This window comes from Triticum aestivum, chromosome 4B (assembly GCF_018294505.1).
Source record: "Triticum aestivum cultivar Chinese Spring chromosome 4B, IWGSC CS RefSeq v2.1, whole genome shotgun sequence".
Taxonomy (NCBI): Eukaryota; Viridiplantae; Streptophyta; class Magnoliopsida; order Poales; family Poaceae; genus Triticum; species Triticum aestivum.
In genome coordinates this window covers 203,402,375-203,421,410 of record NC_057804.1, presented here as the reverse complement: position 1 = coordinate 203,421,410, position 19,036 = coordinate 203,402,375, and positions in this window count along the sequence as shown.

The window sequence follows — 19,036 nt, the reverse complement described above, 5'->3', positions numbered from 1 at the left end:
TTATATCTGACATGCATGGAAGACAACTAGTAGTTAGATTTATGTAAATGAGTGCCTATAGGAGAAGACATAAATAGTAGGACTGGGGTTAACTAGCAGCAACAAGTCTCATAAACTAAAGGGAGAACACAGATGAAAGCTACAGAATATGTATCATTTGTACTCAAGATTATTTAGATGGCACACAAAAGTATTAAAGAACAACATAGGTAATACTAGAAGTGGTATAATACTATAATCACCAGCCTGTGGGATAGCATTGGCTGATGGATGATAACTATGGAACAGCGTTACCTAAAGAACAAGTATCTTAGCTGAACTATGGAACAGCGTGAACTCCTGAACAAGACCCGTAAGAGATCAGCATGAATATCAGTGAAATGTGATGATCTATTTTCCGTGCTTAGATGAATAACAAAGCCATAAATGTTGCACACAAGTAAGATGAGGGTACAACCTATCTGGCTGCCATCCATAGGAGTGAGCATCATGTGCTGACTTGTGGATGGCCCTGCAGTTGTTGGGGCTATCCATGTCGGGCACGTGCATTCGATGCAGGGAACTGTTGAGTGGGGACCGTAGCTCCCTTCTAGTGTATACTTCCCTTGTTGGAGCAGCTGCGGTGAGTCGGAAGACGGTGTGTCTGAAGATGCAGATAACGCATAAAGTTAAGAACGACATATCTCTTTGATCCGAAGAAATACACTAAGAGATCAACAACAAGGTACGAGAGTGGTCACACGTCTGTCGACTGAAGACTAAATTGGGGTCACACGATTTTATTTTATTTTGGTACTGTCCGATCTACGCCGGATGGCTTGATGGCCGTCTTTTGCCTCCCGGCTGACACTGTTCGGAATCTTCCCCGAAGAGCCAGCGACCAATGGCAAAGCAGCCTGCCTCCGCCGTCTGTGGCCCCGTCCAAAACCACGCTCCTCGCCCCACCGCACTGCCGTGGTAGCGCCGCCCCCGGGCCAATCCACAAAGACTCCCCGTCATCCAGATCCTGCGGCGGTAGTACCTTCAACCCACGCAACTCTAAAAGATAGCCATCTAAGCGCTGCTTCCGTGGCGAACTTGCGGCCCCGCACCCTTACGTTAGACACCAGCCAACCGGCAGCCTAGTAGCTCCGCCGCCTCGAGGGGTGCTGCTTCCCATTGGGAATCGATTGGCCCAGAATAAAAATTCAGACAACTGACGCCTAAATAAAGTGATTTCAGATGAGGGTGCGACCTATCTGGCGGCATGGTGAAGTAGGCAGGTCCAGCTGCCCAGTTGGTGAGGCCGGTGCGGTTGCGGTGGTGAACGACGGCAGGGAAAGAGCAATGTCGCGACGGTCGACGACTACGCGGAAGCAGCGCCAGGACTCTGGACGGATCCGAAGATGGAGCCGCTCCGGCACCGTGAACATCGGCGGGGGTGAATCGGCTCCGGTACGGTTCACGCGGCCGTCGTCGAGGCAGCACCGGTAGCACGGAGTAAGAGGCACATGGCACAGTGCACGACGGCAATTGGACAGCGTCTCCGGCATAAGGGAGGAGGGCGGCTGTGAAATTGGTGCGGTGGGGGCGCCATGGAGGTGGGGCTGAGGGTTCGCGGCTCGGGAGAAGGGAGCTTCCCGTGGAGAAGGTGATTTGGCGCCCATGAGGGATGAATGGGGGCGAGCGGGGGGAAATTGGGAGGGGAGTGGAACCATGTCTTACGGACACATTTGTCTGAAATGTGATGGGGAGTTACAGTTGTACCCTTGCCTATAGGCTTCTCGGCTTGGGTCTGTGTACTGAGGGTCGGGGATAGTAGAGTAACTTTGCTTCTTCCCAAATAGTGGGCGGGAGCGATTTCGGGCGAGGAGGGCGTGTTTTGAACTATAGTGGGCGCGAGCGAATTTGGGCGAGGAGAGCGTGTTTTGAAATAGTGGGCGCGAGCTATTTCGGGCGAGGAGAGCGTGTTTTGCGGACCATGGTTTATGAATTATTCGGCACATGTCATTTTGGCCGAGGAGAAGGCGCGCTTGGATGAAGTTACGAACCTACCCTCGATGTACAACGGGTCAATTGATGCGTGTCCCACATAGGACGGTAATTTTGCGTCTCCCATTTATTTGCTCGGGCGAATTCCTCCGAGCAGAGAGGATGTTTAACGGTTTGTTCAAATTTTGGGAAAACAAGCATCCACGTCTACCTTACCAAGTCGATTCGAATAAATTTTGAAATATTAGCTTGCCACTTCTTTTTTAGATGGAGAGATGATGCTCGGGAGTAATGTGTTTTTACATGCTCGTTGCTAGCGATTTACTATATGAAAAATAGTTGACCCACTCAAAAACGCGAATCAAACCCAAAATGAAATATCTCGATTCAATGAACTAGCTTGTTCAGTAGGTCAAAATAGTGAACTAAATCCAAAATTGAACACCTCAATCGAGTAGCATGTTGTACAGTATTATAGTACACCATGAACATGTTGAAAGTCAAATTAATGAACTTGTTTGATATATGCATATATCCGTTCATGTGTGGATTGCAGACAACATGGTCTACAATTTAAATATTTGAATGCAAGTTTATATCAGTCTTTGATGTATAAAAGGCGGCCTCCCCCTCTCCCGGACTCCTGTTCTCTCTCTTTCTCTCACTCACTCTCTCGCCGGCAATATTCAATTCTGTCGCACACATCCGACACAAAAACCTTGTTGGTCCCTCTCCCTTTCTCTCTCTCTCTCTATGTGTGTGTGGGGGGGCCTTTCTAGTCCGCATTCATATATACACCATCTATAGGTCTCTCTCCCACACTATGTATGATACTCTAGCTAGTCCAAGCTGGATATCTTGGGTGCACTCATTGTACGCACACAAATTCCATGGCTCTTTGCCCGTAACTCTCTCATGCACCACTATGTCGTCTTGGAGCTCTTCCTCCCTCTCTCAAACTCTCCATCCACTTGGGTCACACATACACATGCATATCTCACTCGCACTCGATAGGCCCATCTAAAACTCTATCTGTCTCCATTGTTCTCTCTCCATCTCACACGCACACACACAGTCTCATGCCCAGCTAGCCAAGTATGATGGCCTCTCACTCAATTGTAGGCACACGCAGTCCCCCCTATATGTATATGACTAGCTAATCTTAGTCTCCATCACAAACATGTGCATGGTCTATCTCAATTTCTCTCGGGGCATCTTTCTATTGCGCACGCACTCCCTCGATCTCCCACCCATATAGTCCCCTCACGATCTCGAGGGGATCTCTCTATCACAAACACACCCTCTCTCCCTCCCCTTGCATCCATGCCATCCATGTATCCCTCTCGGCCTTTTTTCCTTGTTGGCCAGACCTCTATTGGACATGTGCTACAGGGGTGTCTCGCTCCGTTGCAAACAATCAAACACTAGCTATCTTCGTGTATCTCCTCGCCTCACTTTTCCATCTCGGAGATGCATGCGTGATATGTTCGCATAAGAAACGAAAAAACACACTCTCTCTCTAATTTATCGTTTGTTGTCACTTTATCTTTCACACACATACTCCTTTTGCACACTTACTCATTCTCCTTCACACACACTTGATCTGTCTCGACTGAGGCACTCACCTCCGTCCATAGCACATATATTTATTGAAAAGTCAAACATCACAAAGTTTGACCATGTACGTGGAGAAAAAGAATTACATCTAGTACGGCAAACATATACCATTAGATTCACCATGAGATGTAGTTTTGTATGATGTATCTTTGGTATTGTAGATATAAATAACATTTGCATAAACCTGATCAAAGTTTCCAAAGTTTGACTTCTAAAAAATTTACATGCACTACATCATCGAGCGGATGGAATATCTCTTTCCCCCTCTCAGCTATCTGATGCACCAGTCAGCCTTATCGGGGCTCCTCAATCTCTCTCAAACTTTATTGGTCAGTTTGGTTCGTGACCTGACCCTCATGCCTTGATGGTCGGTACTGCCTGGTGTGGACGTGAGATGTAAAATATTTCTGCCTGGCCAGGCTTGTGTGGTGCTGAAGCGTTTGCTTCATGCCTGGGCCAGGCAAAGCATCAACGTCCCATCAATCAATCCATGCATCAATTATTTAATGCTAATATCCATCCATGTTGCTGTTAGCCTCATGGCCGCACGACCAGGCACGGCCAGGAGTTCGAAATCGGTCGCTTGGGCCACGCTACTTGCAGTGTGTGGAGTTCAGCCAGGCTAATTAAAGGGCAAGGGAACCCAGCCCAGGCGGGCTTTCTTTTTCACAGGGTAGCAACCAAACAAGCGTGCATGAAATCCAGCCACAACCCCAGGCCACGCAAAAGATGCTCACGACGCAAGCCAAACGGGCCTTATATCTCCATGGTTCACACACACACACACATGTCTCGCTCGCGCTATACATATAGACCCATCCAACACTCTCCGCCCTTGTTCTCTCTCCATGTGACACGCACCCCCCTAAGTACCATAATCCCTCACTCCATCATAGGCTCTATTTGGATCCATGGGTTAGAGTTAGCTTGGGTTAGATTGGAGTCAACTAACCCAAAAATATCCAAACAGGAGGGTTAGTTTAGGTTAGATGCATCTAACCCATCCAAAAAAACTAACCCATCCAAGAGGTGCTTATTTGGGTTAGTTCTTCTCGGGACCACTAATAAACACTTTTTTCTCTCGCTCTCCCCGCAGCAGATCCCTCCCCACTTCCTCAAAGCTTCTCATCCTCTCCGTCCCTCCCTCTCGCACCGCCCGTGAAGGTGCCTTGCTGTATCCGAGCTCCATCTAACACTGCCGTCCAAACACCTCTTTACTTAGAGTTAGTTCAGGGTTAGAATCTAACTCTAACCTCTAACTGAGTTAGAGTATCCAAACAGGGCCATAGGCACAAGCACTCCCCCCACCTCTCCTAAGTATGATTATCACTGACTAGCCATCAGGAACACATGTATTGTCTCCTTCCATCCATACGTCTATCTCGATATCTCTCGGGGCATCTTCTATCGCGCTCACACCTTGTCACTCGATCTCCCACCCATGTAGTCCCATCACGATCTCCAGGGGATCTCTCTATGACAAACATACACTCTCTCCTCCCCATGTCTGCATTTCCTCCGTACGTCTCTAACGACCTCTCTCCCTTGTTTGTCAGACCCCTCTTGGCCACGTGCTAGGGGTCTTCCTCTCTCGGTTCCAAACAACCACACACCATCTCCTCACCTTGCCTCCGTTGTCGAAGATGCATGTGTGATACGTTTGCATAAGACACGCATGCTTTTTCTCCACTTTTATCGTGTGTTGTCCATGTCTCTTTCACACACGCACACACACTTTTTTCACTCTCTCTCTCTCTCTCGTCAGGGACTTTGTCATGTCCATAGGCATATGGATGTTTTGAAAAGTCAAACCTCAGAAAAGTTTTACTAGGTATATGTGGAGAAAAACATTTACATCTAGAACGATCATTAGATTCATCACAACATGTACTTACTTCATACTATCATTTATCTTTGGTATTGCCGATATAAGTAATTTCTTTATAAACTTGGTCAAAGTTTCAATAGTTTGACTTTAAAAAAATGTTGTAACTACATTATCGAACGGAGGGAGTAGCTCTTTCTCTCTCTCTCTCTCTCTGCTATCTCTCATGGGCCTCCCCTCTAACTCGAACTCTCTATACCGACAGATTATAAGCTCACTGTGTCAGCGTATAGCTCTGTATATTGTTTAGTTGATGTCAGGACCCCGACTCAATGTCACATCGATCTAGCCTGTAACACCTCATATCACTTTGCGGCCTCACGCACGGTATTCCCACGGGTGTCGCCTTACCTTTGCCCGGGACCGTTTGCGCCTTTTGTCTCACGTATATAATGATGTTGCTAGCATCCATATGATAAGGAGCCCGGGCTGACATGACTAGTCGTAAACCCAAAGTGGCACAGACTTACAGGGACAGGCATCCATGACCCAGCATCGAACGTGTCAGTCATCAACAATTGGGTCCGGGCTGTAGCACTGGGCTAGCAGTACTCCGGTAAACCGGGCTGTAGCGGGCTAACAGGGCTCCGGTACTCAATGCGTGACATTTCCCCAAAGGGACAGACACAGGAACAAAGAAGGAAACATGCCGGCCAGCCTAAGTGTTCCGGAGTAGTAGCAAGCTACCATGTCTCAATGGAAACACTAGGAGACATTTCCCGGTAAGAGAGGCTACTAAAGATAAACAACTAGATAGTCAGATCCCACACATACCAAGCATTTCAATCATACACACAATATGCTCGATATGTGCAAATACAACAAGGCATCACAACATGACTCTACGACACAAGTACTTTATTTAAAGGCTCAGAGAGCCATACATAACATACATACAAGTACGGGTCACACGACCCAGCATTCAAGTCATACAGTCATACAAACCAGCAGCGGAAGTAACTTGTCTGAGTACAGACAACTAGTAAAATAAAAGAGGCTTGGAAAGCCTAGCTATACTACGTGGACCTTCACAAGCTCAGGATTACCACCTGGGCCTTAGTCTACTCGTCGATGTCAACGTCTACGAAGAACCCATCAGAAGGGGTTGCAGCGCCTTCTGTAAAATGTAAATTATAGCAACATGAGTACAAAGGTACCCAGCAAGACTTACGTCAGATCCTACATACATGCACATTATCAAGAAGGGTTGGTGGAGTTATTGCAGCAAGCCAGCTTTGACTCTTGGCTAAACTATCCTACGAGACTCCAACTTGAAATGGTTTTGCGCACACGAGTCCACTACTCACCACTTCAATACACCACCGAGGATCCACCTCCGTCATCCTACGGAAGAGCCATCCTCGGCACTCACGCTTATCTTGAGATTTTTAGTAGTATCCATTCACTTGTCTATGAACTGTATAAGCAACCAAGTAGTCCTTTACCGCGGACGCGGCTATTCGAATAGATCATGTTAACCCTGCAGGGGTGTACTTCTTCATACATGTTTCCACCACTTAGCGTCTGCACACGACATGTGCTCGGCAGACTTCAAGCGAAAGCCGACGTGGGTGTAGACCACGACCTACCTAAACACCTAAGTCTCTAGTCCAGGTTTATCGCCTATCCAGGTTCCATCCGCAGGGAGTCCGGCCGAGGTTTCCCATACGGCCCCGAACGATGTGTACAGGGTTCCCGAGATACCTAACGGGTATTCGATACACCGTGCCACGTACCTACCGCATCACAGCCCACCCCGCGGGTCAGCGCTGTCCACGGCCTCCAGTAAGCTACAAACACCAGAAACTACTTGCAACTCCTGGACAGAGGACTAGGGTGAATAAGAAGTCGAGCGGGGTCATATTTCAGGGCCCAATGCATGGTAGTAGCTGAATCTTAAATCACGCATACAGATCTCAGTTCTTAAGGTCGGCTTCAATGAAACAACCCACCATGTACTCCTACATGGCCTCTCATCGATACCTTTACCAAATCGTGTTCACCACATCACTCTCATTACCGACATGATCATTTCACTCTAGCCCATCACCCAGATGAACCAGACCTGACACGACTCTAAGCATAGCAGGCATAGCAAGGTAGGAACAACACATACATATGGCTCAATCAATTCCTACACATGCTAGTGGGTTTCATCTAATTACTGTGGCAATGACAGGTCATGCAGAGGAAATGGGTTCAACTACCGTAGCACACAGCAGTTTGAAACGCGTTGTCTTAATGCAGTAAAAGAGAGCAAGAGCGAGAACATGGGATTGTATCGATATGATCAAATGGTTGGTTGCTTGCCTGATGGATCGATGCACGGATACGGTTCTTCGCTAGGGTAATCACGGTACTCCTCGGAGGCAGAACCTGCCGCAAAGAACACCGATACACAACCATCACCAAACAATGTGCGACAATATGATGCATGCATGAAACATGGCAATATGAGTGTGTTGGGCTAATGCAACTAAAACCAGATGGGTTTGAATCAATTTGAACCAAAGATTCAAATTTCAAACTCATAAATGGCCCTTTAAAGTGTTTTATCTTGTTCTGCACTAAACCTCAAGTTAGTTTGTTTAAACATGCATGAAACTAGTACAGATGGATAGATTGGATTTTTCTGATCATTTTTCATATATAATTTGTTTGATTTGGAGCTACGGTTGAATTTATATGAATTTTTGAAGTTTGCAACAATTTCTGGAATTTATAAATCATTTTAGATTTATTTTAATTTCAGAAAAGGTTTACTGCGTCAGCATGAGGTCATGCTGACCTCAGCAAGTCAACAGACCCGGTCCAGGTCAAACCTGACGCGTGGGTCCAGGGTGTCAGTGGATAATTAACTAATTTAATTTAGTTTAAACTAATCTGGATAATTAGCAGAAGGGGGCCCCACCTGTCATTGACTCAACAGAGTCAACCAGGGCCCACCCGTGGTCAAAGTCAAAATGGCTGCACCGGCGTTTAGCCGCCGGCGAGCCCGACGCGGCGGCGGAAGTGGTTTTGGCCGTTCCGGCCACCAAATGGGTCGCGGAGGGCATCGGGGTGGAGCTGAGGACGAGCCGCGGCTCTTGGTGGAGTCAGTTGGGGTCGGGGTGGCCGGAGTTGGCGCCGGCGACGACCTAGGCGGTCACCGGAGTTCGGGTGAAGGCGAACTCGGGGCTAGGGTGTGCGGTGAGGTGCGGGAAGTGCACGGTTGGACTCAACGCAACGTGGTGAGTGCGTTGGACACCGTGAGTTGGCCGGAGGATGGCCGGGAGCACGTCGGCGACGAGATCCGCGGCGGTGCGTGCGGGTGATCTTCGTGCGGTGGCTACACGGCTCGGGGGCGAGAGAGGAAGGGTAGGAGGGGTAGCTAGGCTCACAGAGCACCCGTAAAGGTCACCGGCGGGGTCGGGGACGAGCTGATGCGGCGACGGTGTTGAAGGGGATCTCCGGCGACGGCGAACTCGGGCGAGGTCGGTGCGGTGGACTCGGGCCTCACGAGCACGCGGGGCTCGGTTAGCTCGACGAAGTGGACGGCGGCGGAGCTCCTGGACACCACGAGACGGAGCACGGGCGGCGGGGAGCGCGGCTACGACGATGGAGCGGCGGCGGTGGCGTCGGCCATGGCTGGGGAGCGCGAGGGGGAGGAGCTGGAGAGGAGAGGGGGCGTCTGGGGGGTTCGGGGGAGAGAGAGGGGTCGATCCACGGTCGTTAGCCGGGTGAGTGGAGCGGCGAGGCGGCGAGCAGGTGCGTGGCACCCATGCGGTGCTCGCCGTCGAGCACCTTGCCTGCCTGCCTGGCCGGCAAGCAGCTCGCTGGCGCGGCGCTGGGCTGGGCCGGCAGGTGGGCCGGGTTGCAGGCGCCAGGTAAGTCCTTCCTTTCTGTTTTTTTTCTTTTTCTATTTTTCTGCAACTTTGTTGAATTATTAAAAATACCTAGGCAACTCCTAAAATCACCAAACTGCTCCTGGTCCAAAGTTGGAATATTTCCAACATGAAACATTTCAGTTTAGGAATATTTGAGCATTTGAAATATTTTATATAATTTTAAATGCCCAAATTCAAATACTTATCATTTAATTCAAAGACCCTAAGATGACCTAGAAAATTGTGCAACACTTTTGGCAGAGGTTCTGAACCAAGACAAAAATGATGGACATTTTAGAAGGGCATTTCAGGTTCATTGAAAAAGTTTTTAGTAAACCCTAGTTGGTTTCAGAGGGGGCTGGGGGTTCTGACATCCCCATTTCAAGTTTCTGATGAAAGGATAGACATGATGCAACACTCTAATGCATGAACTAGCTAGGGTGTGACAACTCACCCCCACTCAAAAGAATCTCGACCCGAGATTTGGGTTCCTCCGGGAAGAAGGCGGGATACTCGAGTCGAAGACGATCCTCCCTTTCCCAAGTTGCTTCATTCTCAGAATGGTGCGACCATTGAACCTTGAGAAACTTGATATTATGACGTCGAGTGGTACGCTCAGCTTGATCGAGGATACGAACGGGGTACTCTCGATACGTGAGATTATCTTGGAGATCAAGCGTTTCGTGGTCTACTCCACGGATAGGATCCGAGAAGCAACGCCTGAGTTGAGAAACGTGGAAGACGTCGTGGACTCTGGAGAGATGCGGAGGTAGTTCCAATTGGTAGGCAACTTCTCCTCGTTTTGCGAGAATGCGAAAGGGTCCAATGTAACGAGGAGCCAATTTGCCCTTGATACCGAAGCGATGGGTTCCCTTCAGAGGAGTAACCCGAAGGTAAGCCTTCTCGTCAACCTCAAAAGTCATAGCCTTATGTTTTCGGTCATATTGACTCTTTTGACGAGATTGGGCTGTTTTCAACTTTTCACGAACGATGCGAACTTGCTCTTCTGCTTCCTGAATCATATCCGGGCCAAAGAATTGTCTTTCCCCGGTTTCTGACCAGTTAAGAGGCGTTCGACACCTTCGTCCATAGAGAACTTCAAAAGGGGCTTTGCCCAAGCTGGATTGATAGCTGTTGTTATAAGCAAATTCGGCAAATGGAAGGCATTTCTCCCACTCCATTCCGAATGAGATAACAGAAGCTCGAAGCATGTCTTCTAGAATCTGGTTGACGCGTTCCACTTGACCACTTGATTGAGGGTGGAAAGCGGTACTAAAAGAAAGGCGGGTTCCCATAGCATTTTGGAAACTTTCCCAAAATCGAGAGGTGAAAAGACTTCCTCGATCCGAGTTAATTTCCAAAGGAACACCATGGAGAGACACTATTCGGGAGATGTACAAGTCTGCTAACTGACTAGCAGTTATACTCTCACGAACAGGTAAGAAATGGGCCACTTTGGAAAGACGGTCGATAACGACGAAGATAGCGTTATTCCCTCTCTTGGTCCTGGGAAAACCGGTAATGAAGTCCATACCAATTTTATCCCATTTCCATTCAGGAATAGCTAGGGGTTGAAGGGTGCCAGCAGGCCGTTGATGCTCTGCTTTTACACGACGGCAGACGTCGCAATTAGCAATATACTGAGCAATTTCTCTCTTCATCCTAGTCCACCAGAACCTCTGGCGTAGGTCCTGATACATCTTGGTACTACCGGGATGAATGGTGAGAGGAGATTCATGAGCCTCCTTAAGGATCAACTGCCGTAGATGCTGGTTCTTGGGAACCACTAAACGGTTCTCAAAGTACACAACACCATGATCATTTGTGGAGAAACATCTAGCACCTCCGCTAGCAATGTTCTCCTTGATCTTAGATATTCCCTTATCTCGCTTTTGGGCAGCGATGATTTGATCCGTAAGAGTAGGTTTCGCCACCAAGGTGGAAAGAAATCCTTGAGGAACAATGTGAAGGTTAAGCTTCCGAAATTCCTCATGGAGAAGCGGTTGACTTTGTTGTAACATCAGGTTGTTACAATAAGATTTACGACTTAGCGCATCAGCCATGACGTTGGCTTTCCCTGGGTGTAAGTTATTCCTAAGTCGAAATCTGTGATCAACTCGACCCAACGTCTTTGCCTGAGATTTAAATCCGGTTGGGTGAATATATACTTCAGACTTTGGTGATCAGTGTAGATTTCGCAACAATTACCGAGAAGGTAATGTCGCCATGTTTTGAGTGCATGGACTACAGCTGCAAGCTCTAGATCATGAGTGGGGTAGTTTTCCTCATGTGGGTGTAATTGCCGTGAAGCATAAGCAATTACGTGTCGATCTTGCATGAGAATACAGCCTAGTCCTTGTCGCGAGGCGTCGCAGTAGATAACAAAATCCTTGGAAAAATCCGGTGGTACCATTACGGGAGCAGAGGTTAAACATCTTTTCAGTTCCTGGAAACTGTGCTCACATTGTGGAGTCCACTCGAACCTTTTATCTTTCTTGAGGAGTTCAGTTAGAGGTTTGGCAACTTTGGAGAAATTCTCGACAAAGCGACGGCAATAGCTCGCTAGGCCAAGGAAACTCCGAACTTGCTTGATCGATTCAGGTGGAGTCCAATTAAGGACGGCTTGAACTCGCTCAGGGTTAACAGAAATGCCTTTACCAGAAATTACATGTCCAAGATAGGTCACTTCTGACAACCAGAATTCACATTTAGAAAATTTGGCATAAAGGCGATGCTCTCGAAGTTTCTTCAACACTAGCCTTAGGTGTTCGGCATGTTCTTCCTCGTTCTTGGAGTAGATGAGTATATCATCGAGGTAAACCACGACGAATTTATCCAAATACTCCATGAAGATTGAGTTCATCAACCGAGAGAAGGTGGCTGGAGCGTTGGTTAAACCGAAGGACATGACGGTGTACTCGTATTGGCCATAACGAGTAACAAAGTCCATTTTCGGAATGTCCCCGTTTTTGATTTTGATTTGATGGTAGCCCAACCTCAAATCCATTTTAGAGAAGACTGAGGATCCAGCGAGCTGATCATACAGGTCGTTGATCCTGGGGAGCGGATGCTTGTTCTTAATTGTGACCAAGTTGACAGGTCGATAATCTACAACCATCTGGTCCGTACCATCCTTCTTCTTGACGAAGAGGACGGGGCAAGCCCAAGGAGATGAACTAGGTCAGATGAAACCCTTTTTCAAGGACTCATCGAGTTGTTTCTTAAGCTCGGCTAGTTCAAAAGGTGCCATCTTGTAGGGTCTTCTAGAAATCGGGACAGTTCCTGGAATGAGATCTATCACGAATTCGACATCTCTGTCCATACCCAAGATGATATTAATATCCGAAGATTTGAGGGCTATCAAATATGTGAGAAAAACAAGTTTGTCGACTTGAATTTCATTTCCATGGCTTACTCTAGAAGTTTGCCATTTGGATCCCGGAGTTTGAATTACCATAGAGGTGGGCGTCTCACAGAATGTGGTGTTATGCAGACGAGCATAGCTCTCGGATATAAATGAATGAGATGCTCCTGTAAGGAAAAGAACAGATGCCGGGTGGAAATTAACAAGGAGCGTACCGAGAACGACGTTGGGATCTTCTTGAGCCTCTTCCGCAGAAACACAATTAACATGGCCACGAGCAGTGGTGGCCGGCTTGGCGTAGAACACTTTCCCTGTCGGCTTGTCGCGGCCAACAGTTTTTGCTGTCTGGTTGGGGTTGGTTTGGGGACACTCGCGCATATAGTGGCCTGATTCCCCACACTTGAAACAAGTCACGGAACTGGTACATGGAGGAGCATTGTTGGTTGGACCACCATAGGGCTTGGCTGGTGCATATGGCTGAGCTGGGCGAGGCGCCTGGAAGGATGGCCTCAGTGTGAACCTGGGTGGCAGGGCAGTGTTAGGCACCCACACGCGGCGCTTCTGAGGACCAGCACCGGATGAGGAACCCAAGTCACGGCCATGCTTGCGGGTTGCTTCATAATCAGTCTGACCAGTCTCAGCACTAATGGCTTTGTTAACAAGCTTCTGAAAAGATGTGCACTCATGCAGACGGAGGTCACGGCGAAGCTCAGGACTAAGCCCCTTACAGAACCTTGCCTGCTTCTTGGCATCAGAAGAAACTTCCTCCGTTGCATAACGGGCAAGGTTACCAAACTCCCTGCTGTAAGTGTCAACAGAGAGTCGACCTTGAGTGAAACTACAGAACTCCTCACGTTTACGGTCCATGAGACCCTCCGGAATTACTACACGCTAAGTCATATTCCACAAGTCACGCAGGACGGTGGAAATACAACTATTACAATACCTAGTGGATCTACTACTATCTCAGTCATCTCCGTAGTAGTTCTCATAGAAGTGTCCTCCATAGCCTGGAAGTTCAACGTGAGCATCCGGAAACAAACGGTCCTGAGGAGCCTGTGGACGAAAAGGGCTAGGGTGAGGTCTTGGACCAACAAACGGTGGCCTGCGAGGACCACGAGGTGGGGTGATGCCTCCCACATCACGCCAATCCATCATGTCTGGCAGAGCAGACCTAACAGGATACAGATCTCTCATATCCATGCATCCAGCTTGCACAGCCGGTGCAAACCGAGTCAAGGTGGCCCAATGATCGGCGCGGGTGTTGAAAAGCTCCATTCTCAAGGCCCGATTCTCTCGGTCCTTATCCTCGAGCAACTCAGCAGTGGTGCGAGTTAGTGAGTCCTCCTGACTAGGGTCAGCATAGATAGCCCGGAGATAACCGTGCGCTCCAGGAAGTGAAGCCGGCATATACCGGAAGTCGGTGTTGCGAAGCAGGCCAGTCCTGACTCGCATGATGGTCATCATAGAATAAGCCGCATCTTGCACAGCCATCTCAATAGTAACACCGAGCCCATAGGAACAGTGAAGAGCCTCGGTAGAACCAGGATAAGAGGGAAATATCCGGACGGTGCAAAGATACTGGCTTTGGTTAAAATCTCGAAACTGCTCTTCGACCCTGTATTCGGGATACCAACGGTAACCCGTCTCGATCATCACTCGGACTAACTTGGCCGTATGACCGGTCACACCAATGCATCGGGTCAGGCGAACCACTTGATTTTGGTCGCGAGTGGCCATCTGAAAGCACAACCATAATGCAAAGGCATTAGAATTTCTAGCAAAATTTCGACAGCATAACGGCTGTAAATGCTCAAGAAGGGTTTGAGACATTTATCAAAAAATTGCATAGACACTCAACAATATCATATCAAGGTTCTGGGTTCAACTTATCAGCATAACAAGGTAGTATAACTGAACTAGGCTTGTAGTCAGCAGACCTATAAGGTACTACTGATTCATAACACGTGAACCTGATAGAGAGAGAAGATCCTAATCCTTAATCCCCGGTAGAAGAATGGACTGACTCAGATCAGAATGCCATGAGGTAAAGAAGTAAAAAGAGCCGTACGTACCATCCCACAATCAATTCCCCTACATATAACTAAAGCATTTCTAGACTCAACATCGACCAGTTTGGCTTGGAGAACCTACAGGCAGTCCGGCTCTGATACCAACGCTGTCAGGACCCCGACTCAATGTCACATCGATCTAGCCTGTAACACCTCATATCACTTTGCGGCCTCACGCACGGTATTCCCACGGGTGTCGCCTTACCTTTGCCCGGGACCGTTTGTGCCTTTTGGCTCACGTATATGATGATGTCGCTAGCATCCATATGATAAGAAGCCCGGGCTGACATGACTAGTCATAAACCCAAAGTGGCACAGACTTACAGGGACAGGCATCCATGACCCAGCATCGAACGTGTCGGTCATCAGCAATTGGGTCCGGGCTGTAGCACTGGGCTAGCAGGACTCTGGTAAACCGGGCTGTAGCGGGCTAACAGGGCTCCGGTACTCAATGCGTGACATTTCCCCGAAGGGACAGACACAGGAACGAAGAAGGAAACATGCCGGCCAGCCTAAGTGTTCCGGAGCAGTAGCAAGCTACCATGGCTCAATGGAAACACTAGGAGACATTTCCTGGTAAGAGAGGCTACTAAAGATAAACAACTAGATAGTCAGATCCCACACATAACAAGCATTTCAATCATACACACAATATGCTCGATATGTGCAAATACAACAAGGCATCACAACATGACTCTACGACACAAGTACTTTATTTAAAGGCTCAGAGAGCCATACATAACATACATACAAGTACGGGTCACACGACCCAGCATTCAAGTCATACAGTCATACAAACCAGCAGTGGAAGTAACTTGTCTGAGTACAGACAACTGGTAAAATAAAAGAGGCTTGGAAAGCCTAACTATACTACGTGGACCTTCACAAGCTTAGGATTACCACCTGGGCCTTAGTCTACTCGTCGATGTCAACGTCTACAAAGAACCCATCAGAAGGGGTTGCAGCGCCTTCTGTAAAATGTAAATTATAGCAACATGAGTACAAAGGTACCGAGCAAGACTTACGTCAGATCCTACATACATGCACATTATCAAGAAGGGTTGGTGGAGTTATTGCAGCAAGCCAGCTTTGACTCTTGGCTAAACTATCCTATGATACTCCAACTTGAAATGGTTTTGCGCACACGAGTCCACTACTCACCACTTCAATACACCACCGAGGATCCACCTCCGTCATCCTATGGAAGAGCCATCCTCAGCACTCACGCTTATCTTGAGATTTTTAGTAGTATCCATTCACTTGTCTATGAACTGTATAAGCAACCAAGTAGTCCTTTACCGCGGACGCGGCTATTCGAATAGATCATGTTAACCCTGCAGGGGTGTACTTCTTCATACATGTTTCCACCACTTAGCGTCTGCACACGACATGTGCTCGGCAGATTTCAAGCGAAAGCCGACGTGGGTGTAGACCACGACCTACCTAAACACCTAAGTCTCTAGTCCAGGTTTATCGCCTATCCAGGTTCCATCCGCAGGGAGTCCGGCCGAGGTTTCCCATACGGCCCCGAACGATGTGTACAGGGTTCCCGAGATACCTAACGGGTATTCGATACACCGTGCCACGTACCTACGGCATCACAGCCCACCCCGCGGGTCAGCGCTGTCCACGGCCTCCAGTAAGCTACAAAAACCAGAAACTACTTGCAACTCCTGGACAGAGGACTAGGGTGAATAAGAAGTCGAGCGGGGTCATATTTCAGGGCCCAATGCATGGTAGTAGCTGAATCTTAAATCACGCATACAGATCTCAGTTCTTAAGGTCGGCTTCAATGAAACAGCCCACCATGTACTCCTACATGGCCTCTCATCGATACCTTTACCAAATCGTGTTCACCACATCACTCTCATTACGGACATGATCATTTCACTCCAGCCCATCACCCAGATGAACCAGACCTGACACGACTCTAAGCATAGCAGGCATAGCAAGGTAGGAACAACACATACATATGGCTCAATCAATTCCTACACATGCTAGTGGGTTTCATCTAATTACTGTGGCAATGACAGGTCATGCAGAGGAAATGGGTTCAACTACCGTAGCACACAGCAGTTTGAAACGCGTTGTCTTAATGCAGTAAAAGAGAGCAAGAGCGAGAACATGGGATTGTATCGATATGATCAAATGGTTGGTTGCTTGCCTGATGGATCGATGCACGGATACGGTTCTTCGCTAGGGTAATCACGGTACTCCTCGGAGGCAGAACCTGCCGCAAAGAACACCGATACACAACCATCACCAAACAATGTGCGACAATATGATGCATGCATGAAACATGGCAATATGAGTGTGTTGGGCTAATGCAACTAAAACCAGACGGGTTTGAATCAATTTGAACCAAAGATTCAAATTTCAAACTCATAAATGGCCCTTTAAAGTGTTTTATCTTGTTCTTCACTAAACCACAAGTTATTTTGTCTAAACATGCATGAAACTAGTACAGATGGATAGATTGGATTTTTCTGATCATTTTTCATATATAATTTGTTTGATTTGGAGCTACGGTTGAATTTATATGAATTTTTGAAGTTTGCAACAATTTCTGGAATTTATAAATCATTTTAGATTTATTTTAATTTCAGAAAAGGTTTACTGCGTCAGCATGAGGTCATGCTGACCTCAGCAAGTCAACAGACCCGGTCCAGGTCAAACCTGACGCGTGGGTCTAGGGTGTCAGTGGATAATTAACTAATTTAATTTAGTTTAAACTAATCTGGATAATTAGTAGAAGGGGGCCCACCTGTCATTGACTCAACAGAGTCAACCAGGGCCCACCCGTGGTCAAAGTCAAAATGGCTGCACTGGCGTTTAGCCGCCGGCGAGCCCGACGCGGCGGCGGAAGTGGTTTTGGCCGTTCCGGCCACCAAAGGGGTCGCGAAGGGCATCGGGGTGGAGCTGAGGACGAGCCGCGGCTCTTGGTGGAGTCAGTTGGGGTCGGGGTGGCCGGAGTTGGCGCCGGCAACGACCTAGGCGGTCACCGGAGTTCGGGTGAAGGCGAACTCGGGGCTAGGGTGTGCGGTGAGGTGCGGGAAGTGCACGGTTGGACTCAACGCAACATGGTGAGTGCGTTGGACACCGTGAGTTGGCCGGAGGATGGCCGGGAGCACGTCGGCGACGAGATCCACGGCGGTGCGTGCGGGTGATCTTCGTGCGGTGGATACACGGCTCGGGGGCGAGAGAGGAAGGGTAGGAGGGGTAGCTAGGCTCACAGAGCACCCGTAAAGGTCACCGGCGGGGTCGGGGACGAGCTGATGCGGCGACGGTGTTGAAGGGGATCTCCGGCGACAGCGAACTCGGGCGAGGTCGGTGTGGTGGACTCGGGCCTCACGAGCACGCGGGGCTCGGTTAGCTCGACGAAGTGGACGGCGGCGGAGCTCCTGGACACCACGAGACGGAGCACGGGCGGCGGGGAGCGCGGCTACGACGATGGAGCGGCGGCGGTGGCGTCGGCCATGGCTGGGGAGCGCGAGGGGGAGGAGCTGGAGAGGAGAGGGGCGTTTGGGGGGTTCGGGGGAGAGAGAGGGGTCGATCCACGGCGTTAGCCGGGTGAGTGGAGCGGCGAGGCGGCGAGCAGGTGCGTGGCACCCATGCGGTGCTCGCCGTCGAGCACCTTGCCTGCCTGCCTGGCCGGCAAGCAGCTCGCTGGCGCGGCGCTGGGCTGGGCCGGCAGGTGGGCCGGGTTGCAGGCGCCAGGTAAGTCCTTCCTTTCTGTTTTTTTTCCTTTTCTATTTTTCTGCAACTTTGTTGAATTATTAAAAATACCTAGGCAACTCCTAAAATCACCAAACTGCTCCTGGTCCAAAGTTGGAATATTTCCAACATGAAACATTTCAGTTTAGGAATATTTGAGCATTTGAAATATTTTATATAATTTTAAATGCCCAAATTCAAATACTTATCATTTAATTCAAAGACCCTAAGATGACCTAGAAAATTGTGCAACACTTTTGGCAGAGGTTCTGAACCAAGACAAAAATGATGGACATTTTAGAAGGGCATTTCAGGTTCATTGAAAAAGTTTTTAGTAAACCCTAGTTGGTTTCAGAGGGGGCTGGGGGTTCTGACATCCCCATTTCAAGTTTCTGATGAAAGGATAGACATGATACAACACTCTAATGCATGAACTAGCTAGGGTGTGACAGTTGACCGGTCAACAAATCCACATGTTGTGTTGTCAGCTCGTGTTCTGTATCTTGGTGTGCTGGCCCATGTGGCAGTGGGAGAAAATAAGTAAACT